We start from the raw sequence: 25,273 nt of genomic DNA, 5'->3' as shown, positions 1-25,273 counted from the left end.
AAGCACATGGACCTTTAATAGATTCTATTTATCAAAATTGAACAATTTATACCAGAATGGTACTCTGAGAGAACATCATTGTCCACGTTCTACCTGTTCAATGTGCAATGACCTTGTAACTTGCTTTTATGAATGAAATGCAGGGGAAGTGTCACCGTGTAAATTCTGATCCTAGGCTTGGAGGTGCTTTGCTATGTTTGTACTTGCCCTTTAGAACAGTGCCCTTTAGAACAGCGCTGTCATAAGTATAGACCTATTCTAATTTCCTGTCTATCCTTGCGGATGACAGATCATGGAGAGAAAGTGACCCAGCTTTGCCAGACACCCCAACCAACCCAGCAGGGTCCTCTATGACAGAGATATCTCAAATGAGCAGAGCACAGTTGTTGAGTCACAGAAACAAAAGAAAATAATTATCGCTTCAAAGCACTATTTTTAGGCAACAAGTTCCAAGATTTGTTACCTTACAGCAGGTAACTGATATAAGTATTATTATAAAAGGCAAGTATTGCACAGGTAAAAGATACAAGGAGTTCAATTCTCACAGTTGATCTTAAACTTAAAATTTGAAGAACTAATAAAAATCACATTATAAAGAATTGCAATGAGGGGCTAGAGATTTAGCTCAGTGGCAGAGCGCCTGCCTGGCAAGCGTGAGGTTGTGACTTCGATTCCTGGTACCAGAAAAAAAACAAAAAAAAAAAAGAAGAATTGCAATGAATATTGTCTTTCATATTTCCCTAAGAAAAGTCCTCCAAAGTGTAACACTGCTTACCAAGAATACGGTAGCTTGAGCTATGGTTTGTATCTAATTTTACTTTCTCCAGACGCTGTGGTACACACTTCCTCATTCTCACCATAGTCATTGAAGGCAGTGTTGACTTCCCAGGTCTATGACTTTGGCCATAAACCCATGACTCCCTTTGGCTGACTGGATGTTAACGAGACTAAAGTGTATAGAAACTTAAAATTGACCTGTGTGATTAGGCTTATCTTCTAGCGTGTCTGCCACTCACATGAGAAAATACATGTTCTTTCCAGGTTGAGTGCCCATCTGAGTCATTTGTAGAAGTATTCTAGTGTATCACTACATCAGCATCATGAGCAGATTTGTATGAGACCATCCTAGATTACATGAAATCCCAAAATAAAAAATAAATATGTTACTAAGTTTAGAGATGCTTAATATTGAATACTGTAGTAATGGGAACTGACTGATACACAGTCCAAGAGATACATCAAAATTAGAGCAAAACTTTCAACAAAAATTGTAAAATTTTGAGCAGTAGAAAAAAAATCCATGTACCTTGTGACATTATTAATGCACTGTGCTCACTTTTTTTCTATAACCAGTTTGCTGAACAATCTGATTTAAAGCAATTATATTCTTATGACAGCAACCATTAAAATTGCATACTCTCCTTGGTAGAAAAATCTATTTTAATGACATTAAAGCAAAAATGTTTCTAATATAAAGACTTTAATTCAGTTCTCATACAAATAGTACATGTAATCTTCTCCATAATTACTTATGAAAAACCTTGTGAATAAGTTTTTCAACTCTTTTCAAACTTTTTCTCTAACTTATATTAGTGAAAATGGTAACTTCACAAATGATGGTAATCATCTGCATATTCTATATATTTGAAGAGTGCATAGTGGATTGTCTTATAATTAATGTCTCTAAATCAGTGATTTGCAAATTGTGTTCTGTGAACCTATGATATAAAGATCACTTTGAATGATTCCAGAGCTGTACCCCAAATGTATAGAATCAGGAACTCTGGAGTTTGTATGTGGCATTTGCATATTTAGTGAGTTTCAGAGACATTGACCTAAATATTTTTTAACAGTTCTCTTATGTCCTTTGCCTTTTTATCTCCAACACTTTTTTGATATGCTTTCACTTTACAAATATTTTGCATATTCTTGTAAATAATTACAAATTTATCCTTCAACTCACTGCCTCATAGATGGATAAATAAACATTCCTCCTATCATCAAGTATCAATATTTAAAAGAATGACTCATAGAGTTATAATCATTTAATTATTTTTATTCATTTTTATACTTTAAATTTGCTCAGTGTTATATGAAGTAACATATTATTTTACTACTTTAATTGGAATTTTTTGAGATAATTCTGGTTTTACATAGAATGATAAAAGCAATTCATAGAGATCCTATAAACTCTTTCTTAAATTACTCACAATGGTAGCACTTTTTCAAAACTATAGGTAATACCACAACCAGAATATTGACGTTAGTAGAACTTATAAATCTTATATTTTCCTAGTTATAACTCTGTTCATGTGTGTGCAGATGTGTGTGACTATGTGTATTTATTTCTTTACAGCTTTATCACATCTTTAGGTTTATGTATCCACCACCACAATAAAAATTTTGAGGAGTTTCATGACCATAGGATACATCAAGTTGTCGTTTTATAAATACAACTAGTTCTCTCCTATCCCTGTCACCTCCATAAAACATAAGAATGTGTTCTGTAATGGTTGATCCATTGTGTCAACTTGACAAGTTTAGAAGTTTAATTCAGCAGGAAGCCAAGATCCTTACTTTGCAAACATCCTGAGCTTGTGGAAGAGGAAGGCGTGCAGATGGTGTGTATGTAAAGGACAGCCTGCATACAGTATAAGGGAGGGAAAGAGGCTTGCTTCTCCCTCCTTTTGCTCTTGTTGCTTTTGCAGTCTTCGGCTGCCTTAGGCTGCTGCCCCTGTGCCATACCATTCCACCCTGCCTTGAAGCCAGCTGATTATAGACTGAAACCTCCACAAATTCTGAGCTAAATAAACCTCTCCTTCCTTAATTCTGGGCATCGAGTATTTTGTCTCAGCATTGAGAGAAAAGTAACCAAGACAAAGTATGGTACCAGAAAAGTGGGGTCATTGCTATGACTATACCTGACTATGTCATTCAAGAGTTTTTGGAAATGGCTTGCAGGAAGAGTTTGGAAAGGTTCAGAAATTTCACCTCGAAAGAGAAGCACTACAACTCCTTCAACTGTACTGTATGGGAGATTCTGGTGAGATGTCAGAAAACCAGAAGGCTGACAGAAATCCTGCTGGTAAGGACCAAGTTTGGGCAGTTTCTGCTGGGAAGGACTGCATTGGGTGCTGGACTCCAGATGGTGTATGTTGTGCATTTTGCTCTTGTCCAGAGACTGAGATTGAAATTGAGGGTGGCAGACTGATTAATCTGGCAAAAGAAATTTCAAGGCAGTTGAATATTGCGGCAGTGGCATGGCTATTGTTAGGGGCTTTTAGCCAGATTTATGTTGAGAATCAAGATCAAAGAACCCAGCAGAATGATTTAGAATATAAGTTTGGCCTGAAAGGAAGTGCCATTAAAGCTGTAGACTGCAAAGATAGAGCCAAGGAGATCTCCATTGCTGAGAAGGAACAGAAGAATACAAAAGATGTCCAGAGGGCATCATCAGAAGCAGCAAGTCTCTACCCTTTGCAGCTGCAAAACTGCAAAAGTAAAAGACTTTGTTTTGAGGAGAAAGCCACAGAGTATCATGTTCCAGAATGGCAGTAGCAGCCTCACCAAGTTCCAGAATGGCAGCAGCATGGCAAATTTGTTCCTCAGAATTGGAGTCACAGTTCCCCACAGTCCAGGCACTCAACTCCTACAGCCAAGAGAGCAGAAAGCCTGGCTACTTCTCCAGCTGGCAGCAGACCTGGGTATGATCCATGTGGAGCTGGTTCTGGGTGCATGCATAATGCAAGAGTTCTGAGGTTAAAAAGGCTTCCACCTCAATTCCAGAAGACCTGGGAGGCTGGGCAGTGTGCCCCTGAGAGGGCAGTGTATATAACCTTGAATGAGAATCCAAAGGTGCAATGGAGACACCAAAAGTTTGGAAATGCCAGGAATGTGGATCACCTAGAGAAAGCAGGCCAAAGAGAGAAGCAGTGGGGGCTGTAACCACCAGAAGTGCCATAGAGATGGAGCCATCCAAGCCCTTTGGAGCTCACAATTTGCCACAAACTGTGTCAGATGCTGGACACGGAACTCCAGGACCTACTGTTTGCCCTGCTGGATCTTGGACTTGCTTTGATCCTTTGTATCCCCTTGTTCCTAACCTTTGGAATGAAAATATTTATCTTGTGCCATTGAATGCTGGAAGTGCTTAACTTTGTTTTCATTTGTACAGAAGGGTGAAAATAAGACTTTGCCTTAAATCTTAGAAGAGACTTGGGATTTGAACTTTTCAGCAGTGCTGAAACTGTTAAGACTCTAGCAACTCTTGCAGATGGACAAAATGCCTTTTGCCTAAAGGAAGGTACATGAATCTTTGGGAGGCCAGGATCATAATGTTATGGTTCTAATGTAATATAATGTTGGTAGATATAATACTGATTCTTAAGGATTGTTAAATCAAGGTTATAATGTTCAAGTTGTGAAATGATATGAATAAGCATGTCTTTGTATCTGGAAACTGGTTTAAAAAAATCTGTCTGGTTGCCAAGTTGACAAGGGGTAGACTGTAATGGTTGATCCACTGTGTCAGCTTGAGAAGGTTAGAAGTTTAATTCAGCAGGGATCCAGGGTCCTAACTTTGTAAACATCCTGAGCTTGCTTTTCCCCCTTTTTGCTTTTGTGGTTTTTGCTATCTTCAGCTGCCTTGGACTGCTGGCACTGGGCCATGCCACCCTACCCTGCCTTGGAGCCAGCTGATTATATATAGGCTGAAACTTCCATAAACGATGATCTAGATAAACCTTTCCTTCCTTAATTCTGGGCATGAGGTGTTTTGTTTCAGCAATGAGAGAAAAGTAACTAAGACATGTTCTTAATTTAAAATATTTTGTCAGTTGAAATGAATTGTACTGTATGATTGACAATTAGCATTAACTGCTTTCGCTCAACGTAGTTCATTATGGTGTTGCTCAGAATTCATACCTGTGTATTGTTGAGTATAGTACAATGTATTAACCATTTATTAATTTGCTTTTATGGAGGGCTTTCTAAGATTTTTGGAATTTTGGTTATTATAATACAACTACTACAAGCCTTTTTATATAAGTTTTTGTATGAAAATAACCTTTCATTTCTCCAGGATAAAGTTTGTAATTGTTATGATAAATGATAATTGAGTGTTTACTTTTGAAGAAACTGTCAAACTCTGTTTCTAAAGTAGCTCTACACTTTATATCACATCAGTGGTGTATGAAGAATTCAGTTTCTTTTCATCTTAACCATCATTACACTGTACATTGACTTTTGAGGGACGGGGCAATCTGATACACATGTAAAGAAACTTTATTATAGTTTAAATTTTTATGTTTAATATACTGTAATGTGTATATTTAACATCTGTATCTCCTTTGAGTGAAATGTCTGTTTATGGATTTTGCCTGTTTTGTAGTTGGATCATTTTTAATTGACGTTTGAGAGTTCTTTATATATTCCATATATTAGTCCTTATTCAGATAGGCAGTTTTTAATTATTTTATATCAATCTGTTATTTTAAAGATGAGGAATATGAAATATTTTATGTAGCTTTCTGAGATTTGCAAGAAAACACTAATTTAATTTCAACTTGATGTCAAATTTGTAACAAGGAAAAGAAGAAGAAGAGAAATAAAAAATAAAAAGAATGGCAAAGATATAGAAATTAAATGTTCTAAATGGAAAAAATTAAATTTTCTTTTAAAGCTTAGTGACATATTTGAGTTTGCCTGTACAAGCCAGAGCTTAATATCTTTATAAACATGAAGGGAAGATGAGGTCAATAATAGCTACATTAAATGAAAAGAGTGATGATGAGATGTGTTTCTTCTCTTTGTTTTTACCTACTGTTCTTTTGCAATTCTTAAGGAGTTAAGGAGCCACGACTAAGCAGAGAACTTTGATTTCATTGTAGAACATACAGCATTTCGGGGACATATTTTGATTATATTTTTTTATCCAAAAAAATTCTAGGTCAAAATATATGGAAGCTAATAGGAAAGTCTTACCCTAAATTACAGTCTTTACATTAAGTAGAAAATATTTTTACAGTTTGGAAAAGAGCATATCTTTTTTTATCAAAACATTTTTATAATGTACCAGGGATTTTTCCATGAAAATAGTATTAAATTTTGGTTAATTTTGTATTAGGTGTGTCTTGGTTACTTTTCTCTCCTTGCTGAGACGAAATGTCTGATGCCCAAAATTTAGGAAGCATAGGTTTGTTTAGCTCAGACTTTGTGAAGGTTTCAGTCCATACTTGGCTGGCTCTAAGACAGGTGGCACATGGCAGAGGGCAACAATTCATGGCTGCAGAATATAGGAGAGCAGCAAGAGCAAAAGGGAGGAGCGGCAGCAAGCAGCCTCTTTCTCTCCCATACGTATACAAACCACCTGCCCCAGGGGCAGGCGTAGCACTCACACCCATAATCCCAGCACTGGACTATGGATCAATCAAAAATCTAGAAGTCCACCACATGACTGCGTGAGCATTTTGGGGGACATACAGACACAAACCATAACAAGGTGCTTTCTAAAATTTGCAAGAAGATCTGATAAATATTTGATACTTTATATGTAATATAGCCCAAGGACTTCATTTTTGGGGATCTGGTATCTATCACTAAATGACATGATTTTAATGCAGTTAAAAAAGAAACATGTTTGAATTTTATAGATCTCTCTGTATAAACAACAGGAAACAAAAACAAACAAATATATTAAGCATTTAATAAATGCACAAAAATTGTAAAACAATAGATTTTATTATATGATAAAAATAGCTGTTATTGAACATGAATGGTTTTATTATAATTGTGAGCAAGGACTTCATAGTGAGAAAATAGATATGAGTTCCTGCTTTGTGATGGGAAATCTTCTTAATTTCCTGATGTATGGGTTTCTCCTCTGTAAAGTTGTATAACACAAGTTCAATAAATGTGAAATTTCTTTTCCTTTGGTAATAATTAATGTAAGTTAAAAAGAAGACAAGGATAGATAGTCAGAAAAGAGCTATTTTTTTTATTAGAAACATGTGATCAGCACCTTGAGGAGTAAATTAAAATGGGAGTGAAATAAAGCCATCATGGAAATCTGTGAAGTACAAACGACCAAGAAGTACATGAAAACATATTCAGAACTGCTGAGCATTGGAGAAACACAAATTAAAACAGCACTAAAATTCCATCTTGTTCCAGAAAGAATAGAAATCAAATAGCAATAAATCATGGGAATGCCACTGGGAAAAGGGAAAGCTTTTACACTGTTGGTGGGAAGGTAAACTCCTATATCCACTATGGAAATCAGTATGGAGATTCCTCAAAACTCTAAAACTACAAATTCCATTTGACCCAGCTATTCTTCCCTATGTATCTTACAGAAATAGTTAAAGATATTATATTATATTACCATGTTACATACATACACATATCTATAGTAGTACAGTTCACAATAGCTGATTCATGGAAGTGGCAAGAAACAGATGAATGGAAAAATATGATATGCATACATAATGAGGTACTACTATTCTATAAATAAGGATAAACAAATAATATGTTGGAAAGTGGGTGCACATTGAGACCACAATGGTAAGTAAAATAAATCAGACACAAAAAAGATTTAATGTTGCATGATTTCTCTTATACAGGAAATCCAAAATATAAATAAAGTGCAAATTAAAAGATAATAGAAAGTAGATATCTTTTTCCAATGGGAAGGGGATCAACACATGGAGGTGAAGGGAGAGGATGGAAAATGGATGGAAAAAGAGTTGATGTGCATTATGTACGTGGACCAATGTCTCCTCAAGGAAAGTAACAATTGTATAATGCAATCATGTTTGAATAGAAAATAAAAACCAGAAAAATTATGTGAAAAGTGAGCTGTGTCCTTAAAATTTTGTAAAGGAATTAGATAAAGGAGAGATCTAATGGTGATATTTTAGGTGTAGAAACAGAAAGCAAAGTCATGAAGGACAAGAGGATAAAGGATCTCTAGTGCCAGGCTGCATACTTAGGATTCACTGAGAAAGTCTGTTCTGAATATTTCTCAAGGGGTTATTACTTAGATAAATGCAGTGCTTTGACAATACTGTCGACAGTAGACTGAGAAACAGCAATTTCAAAAAATCAGTAAATATCCTGTTACATCGCAGACAAAGTTTTCACCAAATGATTTCATGGCCTTAAGATCCAACCAAGCTCAAAATCCATGAGCTCAGAAAGTTGACTACTTGATTAAATGCACTTTTTATCTCAATATTTAGCTCTTTAGCTGACAGGAGCCAGGACTTTACATAGCAAAGTTAGTTCTACAAGATGAGCTATATTTCTAGAAAATAGAATTTCTTATAGAAAGAAAAGTTGGGAGTCAGACTAGACTCTGTAAGATCATACCATTACAGTATAAGAATTTCAACAGGAAATGGAAAGGAAAATCCTCTGAAATATGTTTATCAGCAAATGACCTGATCAGCCATGATCCATCACAGGCAGATCATGCTCTATAAATCAGTATATCCTAGGAAGCAAGTTTAAATGGGATTTGAGATTACAGACATTTTTTATTAAAGTTGTCTCATAACTCAGGGAGAGAAAATATAATGTCCAAAATGTTGAACCTTTTAAATCTTCATAGGTTATCTTATTTAAAACAGAAAACTTTCTTATTTCAGGCTCCTTTATAAACAGCTTAAACTACTAAAGTTTAAAAGCAGAACTGACAGTTTTTAAACACCCTTCTTAAGGTTGTTTGCCATTTTTAGAGCACTGAATGTTTCCTATCACAAACTCGATCTGTCTAAGTCAGCTCAAGTGATAGCCTTCTCAGCTACCAGACAGATAATGTAATATACCCGCTCAAGACAAGGGAGTCAATGAGAACCACAGCACAAAGCACACTGAAAATGCACAGAGGGCTCTAACTTTAACATCAGGAAGATACATTTGTTTTTATAGAGTCATCAGCTCGGAAGCCTTTGTCTTCAGGCAAAGCACTTAGAAAATGATCCCAGCTTTGGGAGAAATATTCTGGTGAAGGCACATTTCTTAATGTGCAAAACTTGCTTGACCTCAGTGCTTTGAATGACCTTAAATGTGAATCTTGAATACATCGTTTTCAGTTGTATTAATTAGTTTTACATACTTAAGCAGTACATGCAAATTTATGTAAATCGGTGCTCTTTTTTATATAAATATGCATGCCCTAGATTCCTTGAAAGGAATACTGTTTCAAGGTTGTGTTTTTGTTTTTGTTTTTAATTTCCAAGAAACTTTCGCTTTGCTTTTTTAATAATAGTGGGAGAAAATCACCTTTAATACTTTTAAATAACCCCATAATGACTAATTTTAGGCTAGTCAGTAATTTTCATAGGAAGCATCTTTCAGTCTATGTTTTCTCAGTCTTAGCCTAGAATTTCATGCGCTGTTTTTATTAACTGGCTTTGCTCGTCTTTCTTGCCAGATTTCCGACAGGCAGGAAGATGATATTAGAAAGTTCAGCTAAGATCATAAAGAGCAAAGCACTTATATTTCCTTATTATCGGGGAGCTTTAGGGTTCTTTTAATTCTTTTCTTCCCACAAAGTCAGTCTTTATTAGTATATTAAACAAAATCTCCCCTTTGTCTATTAAACAAAATCTCTTGAAGTAATTAAGACAAAATGAGTTCAATAGAAATATACAAAAAAGTCCTTTACTAGGCAAATCCCGGTTTGTGTCCCTGTAGTGTCTACTGTAGCAGAGTAATAGTTCATATGCAAACCTCTTTTGTTCTTGTTGCTGTTCCAGAGATAGAACCCAGGGGCTTCTCACAAGGATACATCCCCATAACTTATTTACTTATTTTGAGACAGAGTGTCCCTAAACTGTTATACTGGTCTTAAATTTATAATTTTCTTGCTTCTGCTTCCTAGAATCTCAGGATGACAGGCAGTTGTCACAACTACTTGTTACAAACTGTTTAAAAAATGTATATTTATATTACGTGGGACATCTAGGACAGTGTCTTAGGTCATGTCCACAGAAGTCACTTGATTCTTGATTAGAGTGGGAAATTAGAGTTTATTGAGCTTTAATATAACTGGAAGGATTTGTAATGCTCTGATTATGGCAGAATATATGTTAAATACACAGGGACACATGAATCATAGAATGGCCTACAGAAATTTGGTATATAGTTAGTTTTGGTATGAAAATATATACTCTAAAGTACTACACAGAATAAATTCAGTAGTAACAACAATCCTCACACCCTGGGAATGCTCAGGTGTGTTGCTAATGAGAGTCCTGTCCTAGTCTCTTGATCGGTTTTGTCCTTTTCTGTTACATTCTTGGCAGCATTTGAGTGGATGTTTTGTCACATCATGACTGAGGTTCTAATTACAAATGATTCTGGTCCTCTCTTTCTGCAATTCATATTTTTCATATTGTTACATCTCTACAATCTTTTCCATTGCAGGTTTCCAGAAAAGAATCACACTTGCCTAAAATAGAATTAAAATAATGTCTGTTTCAACCATTATTTTAACAGTGGGGGTTCATTCTTTTAGTTTTTTGTGACTTCATTTAAAAAATTATATCGTATTTGGAAATAAGCAAATAATGACATGTACTTATAGCGTTAAACTAGTGCACAGTTCACAAGCACATGCAGAAATAAATTCTCCAGAAGGTATGTGGGTTTACTGTTGCTATTTTATTAGTACAGCAGAACCCACACATTTGATATTGTATACTATTTTATATATTTCTATCCATTAGATAATACAATCCCCAAACTTATAGCTTTAGTGCCTAGTAGATCATGCTAAAGAAGTTATTTTGTAATTTACCCTTGCTATTTTAATATCCATGTATAAAAATGCATTTCCTCTCATAGCTATATGACCTCAATTTGCAAAATCTTTTAAAACCAGGTATTATATTTTTCATTCCAATTAGCTAAAAAGTTCATTAAAATATCTAAAATACATCCACTTTATATTACATTGTACATTGTATATATATATTTAGTACCTTGTAACTACTTTTGGTTTACACTAAATTAACTTCTTCCCAAATGCCCCAAATTACACATTTCTGAATGTTTCATTAATATATGAATGAATTCTTCTTTTAGAGAAATTCAAATATTCTAAACAGTTCTTATCTAAGCTTCAATTTCTCCTCCCTCTTCTCTATGCATACATTATTCTACTACACCTGATCATGTGCCAGATGAAATTATTGCTATAATTTTGGTGTTTATCCTCTGCAAAAGTTTCCATCCATTTACATGTATAAAAGCATTATGTGCCTATGTTAATTTAAATAGTGGTAAACTGTAAGAAATGGACTGCTCTATATACCTTGAAGAACTTTCCATTTATTTCACATTTATAACTGCTGCAGAAGAATATGTCATAATTTTTCTAAGTTTTTATCTATAAAGAGACATTTAAGCTTCTTTCAGTGGTTCCTAATTATAAACAGTGCTGGAATGAACACCCTTGTAAATACTTTCGCGTTTGTAGTTACATATTTCAGGTCATAATCAAAAATTGGACTTTTAGGAGGATTTGAAATTTTAAATAAGAAAATATATTTTCAAAATGGATTTCAAGATGATTCATATTTTTACATACACATAACAGTTACTTCACTAAGAAATACTAGCAATAAGGATATATTAATGTCCCAAACTCTTCTTTGGGATGGTTCATTGATGTATTTTTCAAGTGTGAGTCCCTGAAGTCATCAAGAAAAAATAAAAGAGTTCTTGGAAAAAAAATCTCTAAAATATATCTGGATATTTGTACATATATCTAAATATAACATTATAATCATTTCCAGCAGTTTTTCTACGATGTTATTTATTAACTTTAAAAGTTGTAACTCAGCTAATTGTTGGAAGAAAATTAAGAAAAGCATACCTTATATTGTATTTTTTCTTACAATAGAGTCTGTTGGAAGCATTGTATCTTACTCCATCCAGATTCCTAGAACAAGATGAGATAGCATAGGTTGTACACAACAGACGTTTTTTGTTTTTTTTTTTTTTTTCTTCTGGTTGTTTTCTCCAGCATCGGGAACCGAACTCATAACCTTGCGCTTGCAAGGCAGGCGCTTTTGCCGCTGAGCCAAATCCCCAGCCCTGAGACGTTTCTTTCTTAGGGTTTATGAGACTGGGAAGTTAAAATTCGAGGCACTGGCTGGCGCAGTCTGTGGAAGGCAAATTTCCTGATTTTTGGATCGTGGCTTCTGGCTGTGTCTTCACCCAATGAAAGTGGGAACCAGATCTTTTGGGCCTATTTTACAAGAGCACTAATTTCCTCACTAAAGTTTTGCTTTTATAGTTTATTCAATCCCAGCGGCCCCCTACCTACTATCATCACCTGAATATTAAGTTTTTAACCCAAGAATGTGGAAGACACATACATTTAGACTCGGGCATATGGTATCTTTTGCTTTAGATGCAGTCTCATTAATCAAAGTGATGGGAATTTAAATTCCCTATCTTTCTATTTTTTATAAGCAACTATGAGAAAATGTTGTGGAGCTTTCACAAATCAAAATTGCCTTATGAGAGTCTATGTTTCAGCAGGTTCCTCTTCCTGACATAAAAACCAGATCACATCTCTCCAGGCTTTTTGCAACGGCATTTGCTACCCACAAACTGCAAATTTAGGATCCTTAGGAAGAACCAGAGAGGAGCACATAGAAGATACTCATTTATAGCCTTGTTAAATGAGTGAATTGCTGTTAACTGAATGAATCAAAAATTGGCTAGGCTGCCACTGTTGGGTCAATGCTTTGTAAAGTACAAAGTTCTTCTTCTGAAGCACTATTCACCCACCCTGCAGTACACACATCTCGTGATATAAATGTGACAAAATATCTTGCTAAGGTTTTGAATTCTCAATTTTATGTTGTCATTTTCTGGGACTTAAAGACATTTTAAAGATTATTTTAGTTGCATGAAAGTGCCTGAAAATTGCCTTCTTTAGGCATAGTGCTATTTTTATAGATATAAATTATTTCTCTTTATGATGCATAGGGAATTCTGCCTTGATTTTGATTTTGTCTGCTTTTGTTTTTCTCTCTTTTATCTGAACCTTTTAGTTTAAAACCGTGAAAAACTTTAGTAAGTGCATGTGTACGTCAGCTTTCTATTGCTGAAACAAATACCTGAGATAATTAATTTCTAAAGAACAAAGGTTGATTTTAGCTCACAGTTTTGTAGTTTTCCGGCCACAACTGCCTGGTCATGCTGCTTGGAACCTGTGATAAGGCAGGCTTTCAGGATTGGATAGCAGAGCAAAACCCCTCTTTTTATGAATGAAGAAGACCAAGAGGAAGGAGCTGGTGTTGTCCACCCACTGCAGAGGATGAAGCCTTTAGCACATGGAGGAACATGTACCATCCAAATTATAGCAGCTTCCCTAGGTATTTCACCCCATCAAATATCTACCCTGCGTTTCCTATTTGACATAACTTACTGCTTGCTATTCTAGTATCTTCCTATCTTTTGTTGAAAGGGTTGAATGTTCTTTGTACTGATTTTCCATTCTAGTAGTTTGAATGGCATTACCTCTTATTCTAATCTCTCCTAATATTTCATTTCTCAAATATCAAATATTAATTAGCATTGAAAACTATTTACTAATAAGACAAGGGTTATAGAATGTTTTACTTAATTTGTCTAAGACCATGGTACACATTAGCTGAGAATTTCATTTCATATCTTTTAAAATTTTTGTCTTTGCAATCAACCCTTATTTATTTTATATGGGGCTAAAATCTCTTTCAACACTTTTTCAGACGTTGTGTTCATGGATTACTATATAAATTCACTGAGGTAAATCATGGGCATTAATTTTTTATCTGTTCTGCATTTTTCTGAACATATTCAAGTTTCTTTGTATGAACTACAGATATGATGAGTCCTGGTTTTTCAAACCTACAAAATATGAAGCATAAATCTCTATGTGAATCACTTGTTCTAACAGAGGTCTAAAATAAATGGCCAGAGATGTCGCACACTCACAAATTACTGAACTGCAAATTTAACAGTTGATCCTCACAATCTCTACTCAAGACAATTCCATAGTTCACTTCTAGTGCAATTGCCTTAGAAACTAGAATAGCTTTATTCCCCAAAACATAGTCTAACTTTTCTACATATATTTTTTCTTTTGCTTTGGCCTAACTCTATCATCATAATTTCAATCAGTAAAATAGAAGTTGGTTTAAATATTTCAAGTAAAGAAATAATTAGGGCACAAAATTGTCCAAAGATGAAGTGATATTATTCAGGAGGCTGTGGGTCCTAGTATCTACATCTATACTACTCTGCATTTAGCAGCTGTAGAATCCACATCTGTCTCCCTTGTGGTTTTCAGGGTCTAAACTGGGCTTTCCCACCAAAGAAACAAACTGAAAATCCTTCTGCCTTATACTTTCATATGAATGTCTCTTACTGACAAAATCTAAATCACAACTCAGATGATAAAGTCATCTGAGAAATGCCATTTCTCAAATTCTGAATTCTAGGCTACAGATATAAAAATTGCTAAATAACCAAGGAAAATTTTGCTCATCCAAAAGACAGAGGATATAGTTTTATATATCTCCTCCAGTCCTTATTTTATTTCTTCGTTGCATTCATATTAAAAGAATTTTCTTTCATTAAGTCAAGTGTTAGATTCCTAATGTGATACAAATTCCATATTCTGTAAACTCTCTATAGTGACACATTCATCTCTTAGTGTATTTAACTTTTTTCTATTGTAGTAGTTTTTCTAGCTTCTTATCACTGCATCACTACTCTTATTTGGTATGAAAAATCTTATACTATATCTAGCATATGATTTAAAGTGAAGATAAAATTTGTGGGTTCAACTGCCTTTGCTTTATACTTTCTTAAAATAGCTTTGTATAAACTCATTGATAATGCTTCATTGAAGGAATGACTTCACGAATTTTTCATTTTTCAGAACCTGAGATGTTCCACTGACTGTATCTACCAAGCTAAGTCATTCCACTGGGCATCAACATTTCGAATCACGACATTTTGCTGAGCTGTTTGTCATTGACAAGATCTGTGAATGAGCACTAGTATAGAAATTAATCACATAAAGACAGTTTAACTGTCTATAGCCTTTTTGAGTATTTTGTGAAGGAAAGTATTATATGGGCAGGATGTAATGACATAAAATTCAAAGTCAGAGAAATTAATCATTCATCACACTAAACAGCAATTTATTATAGTTCTCTGACATCTCTTTGCCTAAGCTATGAAAAACAATTAATTGGGAAATGAAATAAAATACATAAGGATATTTTGCAAATTATCTCACAATTTGCCCACCACTTGTATGACCATTAGTACTATTTTTAACATCTATTTCTTCTTCTTTTTTTCTTTCTTTAGTGGTACCTGGAATTGAACTCATGACCTCACACTTGCCAGGCATACTCTATGCTGCTGAGCTATATCTTTGGCCCAGCACATATTTCTTCTTATGAGCCAGGCATGAACAGGATCATCTTAATATCATTAACTCATTTAGGACTCAAAACAACTCTGTAATCTAAGGTGTACTATATTACTACTTCATAGATAAACAAACCTTGGAAAGCTGAAGTTATTTGCTTGAGGTTCCAGAGGACATTGGTGGTATAGCAATAATATAATCACACTTCTCATGACCACAGATGTTTAATCATTATCCCATGTATCATAGTAACAGTTCTTAATCCCAAAGTATCAAGGACAGAAAACAACAACTTAATTTAAATATAGATTCAAATGGAACTATAAAGATACATTTATTGTTCTTAAAACTGAAATTACGTGTATATTTTGATAATTTGTTTTATTTTAAAGAGAAAAGAACAAAAACAAAATAACAAAAAACAAAGACAGAAACAAAACAGCACAAAAACTATAAAAACAGTACAGAATTTCAAAAGAAGATGATTGGAAATAAACAACGCTTGTTGTATTAGTGACTGTTATCTTCAAAGTAGTTGCTCAGATTACCAGATATAAGTATGCAAGATTGATCAAACAGTTAAACATTAACTGTTCCTTTCAATAAACCAACAGGAATTTGTAGAACAATTATCTTAGCTATCATGTGTGTGTGTGTTTCCTTTCCTTCTTTCTTTTCTCCTTTCCCTCAATATTTTCATAAGTTTTAATAACAATTTTACATCAGTTTTTTTGGCTTAAAATACAGAAATGTTATTCTTCTACAGTTTTTAGTTTTATTTCATTTGGAGTAAATGGTTACACAATTATACATTTATCATTGTATAAAGTTTCTATTTGGGTGTCCAGTGGAACTTTCTGAACTGATGGACACGTTTTATATCTGTGCTGTTAAGTTTGGTAGCCATGAGCTACCCATAGGCATGAGCTCTCCACAGCCATACATAACAGAGCAACTTCGGAAGTGGATTTTTAACTTTTTATTGCAGTTAATTTGACAAGAGTAGAATATGGCTAGTGTAACACAGCTATAGATCTGTATATTCTCAATTCACCCTTATCCCCTCCCACAAATAGTTTGCCATTTCATTGTTTCCATTTAAATTTAATAATGATTTGGAGAGTTATAATTTAGTGACTTATTGGACTCTTCCAAAATGCTTGCATTTTTAAGAGCAAAAGTATCAACCATGCTACACTATTTTTGGCAGATTATAACAAATTTGTTTTTTCCTGGTACTGGGAATCGAACTCACAACTTTATGCTTGCCAGGCAGGTGCTGTGCCGCTGAGCTAAATCCCCACCCCCCTTATAACAAAATTAGTAAGCTTACTTAATCACTACAGAAAGTACCAATTGTGTTAAAAGTTGTTGAAAATACTGTTACTCACAGAAAGAATGCCAAGGTGTAGGTGGAAGTAGATGCAACACAGTGGCTACAGATTTTTGATGTATTGTGAGCATAGATAAGTGCGTTTTATATGATGAAAGAGTATGCTTGATATTAAATGCATGGATTAAATAGTAAACAAATATGGCAGCCTTAGTGCACTGCCATTGTTATTCAATGCCACGCCTCAGCAAATATCAAATGAAAAAATATAGATGAAGTATTCTAAAATAAATTAACAAGGTAGTAAGAGCATCATGTTCCCACCCATAAAAGTAAATTCACATACAATAAAGTTAGTAAAAAGCATGAATTCAAAGTATCACAAAAACAAAACCCAATTTCAAACATTGTCTTAGCATGGCTGTTTGTTAGCTGTAGATATCTCATTTGAAAAATGTATTACACAGGCCACTCGCACCTTAAGTGAAGCCATGCCGATACAAAAGAGAAAAATCCCACTGATGTGCTTCATGAAAAATTCCCCAAAGCCGCCTGCTGTGTGGCTGTGAGAAAATGACTGGCTCAAACTGAAACCCCGAGAGCTCTTCCCCTCCATCCTGAAGGTGCCCTCTCCATTCCCACACCTGCAGAAACAGGTGAAGCCAGGTTATAAAAGGCAGCTTGATTGGTCCTGTGCCAGATCAAAGTACAGTGTATATTTGAAAACAGAAAAATGTCTGCAAAGTAGCAGTCTCAAATGAATGTGGCCCTGGGGGCAGTAATAACAGATGTGCTGACAATTTATGAATATTTTACTGTAAACGTTCTCTTGTTCTTCTATTAAACAGGGAATTATGTAGCACCAGACACCACACCACAGTACCTGAAGCTAACTTGGAATAACCTAAAAAAACTAAAATTCTCTGACAAAGAAGACTCAGGAATATGAGTGTGTCTATTCAACTGAATTTGTTTACTTAGAAAAAGGAATGCTTAGGGATACACAGAAAGATGCCCACATCCACTACATGGCATATTTAAAGCAAAATCATTTAATACATGTCATTCACGTGGCATGCACACTCCTGAACGATTAACATGGGAATGCTGCTTTTGGTGGTCCGCTGACTTTTTTTCTCCTTTATTATATTTGGCGAAGAGTGAGGTTCACAAGACTTGAGAAAATTGGATTGCTATCATTTGCTTCAGGCCAAGACCAGACAGGTCTTTAAGCTTTTCTATAGATATGAACAATTTAGGCTGTGCTTTCCAACTACGACTGCGTATAACTAAGCCATAACAAGGGAGGGTCCTGAACAGATTTGTAGCTTAACACCTCTTCTTCATTAACACAGATCAAATGTGAATATGAAATCTGTGCAACCAGGAATGTTATTTTATCAAATCTATGTGTGTCCACTGGAGTACTGCTCTGCATAAGGAAGATATGCTTGAATTATTTCCAGGGAAATGGGTGCACCTTGAGACCGTAGTGTGAACTTTAGTAACTCAGATCAAAGCTTTAAATGCCTCATGTTTTCACCTATATAAGAATTCCAGCTTACAGATAAACAGCAAAATAGAAGATAGCTAATAGGAAGTAGGCAGATAGAGCTTTCTCAAGTGGGAAGGGAACCAAGAGATAAAGAGAGGAGGAGGGAGAGAAGAGAAAAGGAGATCAACAAAGGAATTAAAATGTGGTGTGTACATGTTACCAACTCCATAAGAAGAAACTATGTAAAAGCATGAACTAATTAAAGCATTAAAACAGCTGAATGGTATTCAGTTTTTCTGACGTAGATGCTTGCTAGACTGAAGTACAGAAGGTCAAAAGAAGTCTTTTCAAAACACTCATGAAATGGATCATAATGGATTCAAAGAAAATGGCAGGGACCATTACATTCTTAAAATTAGCAGGCTCATCAAAACCTTTTAAATGACTGTGAGGGGACCTTTGGACATCACATGAACTTCTATAATTACAATGCAATTCAACCAGAAGGTTAGGTACATTTACTAAAAAAGACTGTAATATACAAAATATTTCTTTTTATGAAGCATCACCATTAGTCCTTTTTTGTGAAGAGAGAAAAGACTGAATTGATCAAAAGTTAGGGTCCAATTTCCCTCAGATGATAGCATCTAAGTGGCCTTCTATCATGAATCATAGTTTTCTATGAAGGCCTTTTAGAGGGAAAATTGAGGAAACTTAAGAAAATGCAATACTTTGATATTAAAATTAGAGCTAGAATTATAAAAAGCAGAACCAAGGTTGAAATTTCACCATCATCACCCCCTGCAGTAATTTGATTCAAGTTTCAAGAATCTATTACTTGTTAGTTTGTCCAACAACCTCTCTTAAATGGAGATTTTCTTTTCTTTTTGTAAATCTCTGATATCTCACTAAAAGACAGCAGATAGAGGGCTAACCACCATCAAGAAAATATGTGATACGGTAGATATAATATATAATGTAGGAAAATAATCCTTCCAAAACCATCCAGTTTCCTTCATTTCAAATCCAAGGCCAATCCAGTCCCAGTACTCTGGAGTGCCAAGAATTTATTTTTGAATTGTATGGAAGAGATTGTGATTTTTTAGAGGACTTACCTAAATGATCACGTGGTCAAAAGCCCATCCTCTACACATAATGAAAACAATGCAACTATTTTTAATTACTATTTTTCAATTACTTATTCTCCAGCAAAAATACTTTAATATGCAAAAGCCAGCTTTATAATTCATAACAACAACAGTGATGGAAACACCCAAATATATATTTTGCTCAAAGGTATTTCCCCAAGATTGAGTTATATTATTCATTACTTTTGTGTTTTTTATGTTTCTTCTCTATTGTGTTTACAATAGAAGTCTCACCACTTGATAAATTACATGTGAGAGTAGGTTTTCACTTATATTTCAGGGACCTTTATGTTTATTTAGAAGACCTATACTGTTAGGGATGTTTTGTTGTCATCTGGATATGCTGATAGGAAATGAAATATATGAGAGTGTTTTGGTCAATTTATGATACATGATGTCATCATTTAAAAATTAATAGTATTTTCTACATTGCTATATATTATTATAAAATGGTATCAAAGAAATATTTGTTAATCTTGGTTGTAAAGAAAAAACTTTTTTCCATTGGAAATAGTTTTATGTGTGTTTAGTATCAAAAGTGTATATAGTTCTGAGGGTAAATAATATTTATGAAACAAGTTTGAAGTCAAACTGAGAGTGAACACAAATATTAAACACGGCACTGACCTCAAGCTATGAATTTTGAAAAACTTCCAAGTTAATTAAGCATGCTTTATGTTTTTGCCTGCTCCTGCCACCCCCTCCCCAGGCTTATAAAATATAATTGATGAATCTATCAAACTATGTGTAAGGGGGAGAAATATCAGGTAGGAAGTGTAAGCTGACAATGCTCTGGTAATAACGAAACTATAAATAATGGATTTACCTATCTTAGTGTTGGTCAAAAAGGAAACAATGCAAAGAAAACTTTCATTTTCTCTATGAAGGGGAGCTTGTATGAATAACAATAATTTGTCTTCTATTAAAAATACTAATCAGCCATAGTAATGATCTGAAATTTTCTAATATAATTGTAGAGAAAGACCATCAACGTTAAGCTAATAACTACCACTAAAATAGTGGAAAATATGGATCTGAGTGATTTGGTAGGAAACAAACTCATTTATAGCCAAACTGTAATGAAACTAATAAAGTTTTGATGGCCATTACTGAATTATAGGCCATTTATGAAATTGCAGAAATATGTTTCCAAACCTACATAGCGCACTTTGTGTTCTAGCCATATGTATATAATGACCACTTTTTCCTCTATAACTTTCATTTTGAAGCCCTAGGGGAAAAGTGACAGAGTAGGAACCAGATGCCTCATTGACATTACAGAGTAGGTAAATTGCAGCTTGCAGCAACAGTTACGCTTGAGCTTATGCAGTTGTCATTTTAATCCAACACATAAGAATCTGTGTTTTTTAGGTGTCCAATACTGTGCTGGACAAATTAAATTAGAACGGAAAAAGGAGCTCTGTGAATAATATATACTTACATATAAACTCTAGGCTACCATGTGGGAATAACGTTTAATTTATTATTAGAATTCTTCTCTTACTTCATGACATAGGTCATTTTTGTTTTTATTACCATTGGTTCACATTGGTTGGTTTTGAAATAGCTAGAGATACTGAACCAGAGTTTGATTTCACGAGACTTAAAATCTCAGTGTTCTTTCCAATGTTTTGACTCATAATAGATTGACATTTTCTTATGTATAAATATAATTGGCTATTACTAATTCAAACACCATCCAACATATATGTATGTGCTCTATGGGAAAGGGACTATCTTGGGCAGGGAAGTTGAGTTTTGGATGAGACAGATATGATCTTGAGCTTTAGGGAGCTCAGAGCTCTACATGTGAAAGGTGATAATGACTCTGTATAGGTAGAAAATTAACTTCTTAATTGAGTGAATTGGTTTCATGTAAAACTCTGTTAATTTAAAGACATTAGCTGTAAGTAAGAAGGTTTAAGCCAGAAGAATTTTAAATTCTGGGATAGTCTGAGTTTTATATTATTTCATCCAAAGCCTTTGAAAATATATATGATACATGCATTGAATAGTACAGAGAACACACAATGGAATACCTCTTTTAGATTTGCAAAGCCTCATTTAGTACTAGTAACAATCTGAAGTTTACAGAGGGAAATATTGCGCTTAATGACAGTTTGAATTAAACCTATAATTGCTATGTTTGTGGGGGTTTGGTGAAATTTTTCTATTTCTTTCTTATCATTTGCCTCCAGTCAAACCTCTTTTGGTTCCCTTTTCTAGTGGTTCTTTTCTTTCATCTGTCCATATCTTTATTTATTCAGAAAATACCACAAAGCAGGTGCTTATAAACAACAGAAATTGCTTTCTCAGTGTTCTGGAGGTTATGTTCAAGATTTTATGTGTTAGGGACCCATTTCTGAGTTCATAGATATTCTTCTGTGTTCTCACCTGGTGGCGAGGGAAAGGGATCCTCTGAGGCTTCCTTATACGAGTAATAACCTCTCACCCACCCACTTCAGCTGGGCATGTTGACATACACCCATAATCCTGGCATTCTGGGAAGCAGAGGCTGGCAAATAGCAAGTTTAGACCCTGCCTGCACAGTTTAGAGACTTAGCAAGACCCTGTCTTAAAATAAAAAGTAAAAGGAAGCCAGGGATGTAATTCAGTGTGATGGCCCTGGGTTTGATTTCCAGTACCACAAAAAAAACAAGCAAAACCAAATAATAATCCCATTGGAACCCTCATGATGTAATAAGTCTGCGAAGTCTCATGTTCTGATAGCATCCGCTTGGGGATGAGGATTGAACATAATGGTTTCTGAGGCACAAATGTTACAGTCGTAGCAGTCCCCAGTACTGACTCGCAGTACTGTACATTTGACCTTGCTGGAATTGGTGAGTGTGCGTGGTATGTTTAAAACCTTCTGTATTAGTCAAATTTCTAAAACTCTGATAACTGAAACTCTCCGAGGTAATCAGCTTCAAAAGAAGAAAGATTTATTTTGGTTAATAGTTTCAGAGGACCCAATCTGTAACTGATTGGCTGTAGTGCTTTAGGCCATTGACAAATCAGGATATCATAGCAGGGAGCTCATGGTAAAACAAACTGCTCACATCAAAATAGCTGAAAGCAAAGGGAAAAAGGAAGAGAGCACTGTCCCACAATCCACTTCCAGTACACGTCCTCCGTGACCTAAGACTTCGCACGAGGTTCCATGTGGTAAAGTGCTGCCCCTTCCCTATATAAGGATCTAATGAGCATTGAGCTTTTTCACACAAAGACATTGGAGGGACATTTATCCAAACCACAGCATCCTGTTTGTCTATCAGGCAGTGGTAGTACTCAATTACCTCTTGCCTCAGTTCTCTGTGTGCTCCTCCTTAATTGAATTTAAATACTACAGTCTCAGGGCTAATCCAGGGATAAGGTCTTTCCCCACGAAATGATACTAAAACTACAACAGAAACACATCTGTCCTTCCCTTTACTTTCTCGGTAGCTCTTCTGTGAGCCTCAGGTCTGCACTGATGACTAATCACAGGGCGGGAGTGGTTGTGAGTGTCAAAAACAAAATTCCAACAAATATAGTTGGAGGAACTCATTGGCTTTTCCTCACAATCCTAGCATTAGGCAGCATCGTCTTCTATAAAACACAGCACATGCTCCAGTGAGCTCAGCAGAAGGTGGTATGCTAGGCAGAGGAGAGAGGAAGAAAGCAGTAAGAGGGCGCAAAGAGTGGACTGACTGACCTCAGGTTACTTCTGGTCATTTTCCTCATAAGGATTACAGCAAAGGGGACTTTTTGTCATGCCAGATAAAATATGCCTGTCTGAGGATTTGGCCATTATTTTTCTCTCTCCTGATATATGTGAAGGATGGATAAACACTAACTTTTGGTGATGTGAAGCATTAGCATGAATAACTCTGTTTTGGTTTGGTTTGTAGGAACTTGGTTCAGATCAGTGATCAGCTATGTACATTATTCAATGCCAGTCTCAGCACTAGCATACTACTATGTTTGCTACCGCTGAAAAATACTCTTGGCTGGGCATTGTGGTACATGCCTGTAATCTCAGCACTCCGGAGGCTGAGACAGGAGGATCACTGTGAGTTTGAGGCCCACCTGGGCTTCAAAGAGAGTTCAAGGCCAGCCTGAACTGTGTAGTGAAACTCTGTCTCAAAAAGGCAAAAAAAAAAAAAAAAAAAAAAAAAAAAAAGAGACTCTTTCATGTCCCTTTACATGTGACATTTTTACTTTAACACACTGGTTATACCATGTACTTTCTTTAAAATGGATGACTATTGTGGGATAATTATGGTTGTCTATCTTTCAGTGACTTCAATGACTAAGTATCCAGTCTTTCTGTTCCACTCTAATTGTCTGCTATGCTAACAAAAAAATTGGATTTTTCGGTATAGAGATTCCTCAGAAAAGTAAAAATGGAAATTCTGATTTGATCGAGCTACACTTTACTGGATACATTTCCAAAACAGATAAGGTATCATACAATAGGGATGCATACATACCCATGTTTATAGCAGTAAAATTCACATTACCTAAGCTTTGTAAATAGCATAAATGCCCATCAGCAGAAGAATGGATAAAGAAAATTTGATGTACATATACAATGTGATAATATTCAGTCATAAAGAAAAATGAAATCATGTCATTTGCAGGAAATTGTATGGATCTTGAGATCATAATATTAAGTGAAGTCAATCAGAAGAAGTTAAATATAACACGGTTTCTCTTATGTTAGAACTCAATATTTTAATTAATTGAAAGGTAAAACAAAGGAGACATGCTAAGAAATAGGGAGGGCAGAAATGTTGGGAAGAGTACATCAAAACAAATTTTCCCATGAGTACTACAGTGAGCACGTGACAGATTTCAGACCCAGGTAGTTCTGACGTGAAACTCCGTGTTTGCCTTGGGACAATTGTGGAATGGAAAATGCTTTGAATTCCAGACCTTGCAATCTATTTGTATTTACTTGATGTATGACAAATCATTTAATCTCAGTTGTAACATTCATATAATGTTCCTCGCTTAGGCTTCCTCATGGTGTTTATGAATGTCATGTAAGAAAATGTAAACGGGAGGACTTTGGAAAGTGTGTCTTATCTAGATGCATGCAGTTATTATTGGCTATCAGCACTAAAATCTGTACTGGAGAACAGCAGTAACGTGTGAGAAGAAAGAGCAGAGGATAAACAAAAGATAACACATTAGAAGGTGACTTGTACATTTTTACCTTTAACACATAACAGTAAACCACAAAAATACATCAAACTGCTAATTTTTCCTAATTAAAGAAACCAATAATTCTGAAGCTAGTTGAAGAAATTAATGAAAATATTTCATCCGTTTTCTTGTCCAAATATTTTGCTTCCAAAGAAAGAATGTGCTTCTATTTTATCTAAAACATTGGGCAAAAATGAACAGACTGAGCATAATCAAAGGCTTTCACCCAATTTTATAAATTTAATTTTGTTGGACACAAATTTCAAGAAAGAATTCAACAAAGGATTGTAGCTCTTTTCCCTGTATCGTGTTGGGAATCATAAAGGTGAGGATGCAAGCATAACTGTTATAAAATGAAATAAGACCTCTGTCAGCAGCAAACCAGAAACAAACAGGCTTTATACCTCCTTCCAGGCTCTTTCAATGGAAGAGCCAAAAAGACCAGTACTTACTGGGCCTCAAGGCCAGGATCTGTTGCTGCCTGGAACAGGAGCAGGCCCAGCTGTAGGTTGGGAGGCCCAGGAGTGAGTTGTCATATGTGCAGGTGCAGCACTTCGGGCTATAGGCTCAGCTACAAAACCCTTGGGAGATGCTTGTCTCTGTCTGGCCCTGGGCTCAAAATGACTTTCACCACCTTAATAACCCAGGAAGACAGGGCA

The sequence above is a fragment of the Chinchilla lanigera genome, unplaced genomic scaffold, assembly GCF_000276665.1.
Source record: "Chinchilla lanigera isolate Chin_1 unplaced genomic scaffold, ChiLan1.0 scaffold00022, whole genome shotgun sequence".
NCBI classification, from domain to species: domain Eukaryota; kingdom Metazoa; phylum Chordata; class Mammalia; order Rodentia; family Chinchillidae; genus Chinchilla; species Chinchilla lanigera.
Note: the sequence above shows the minus strand (reverse complement) of the source record.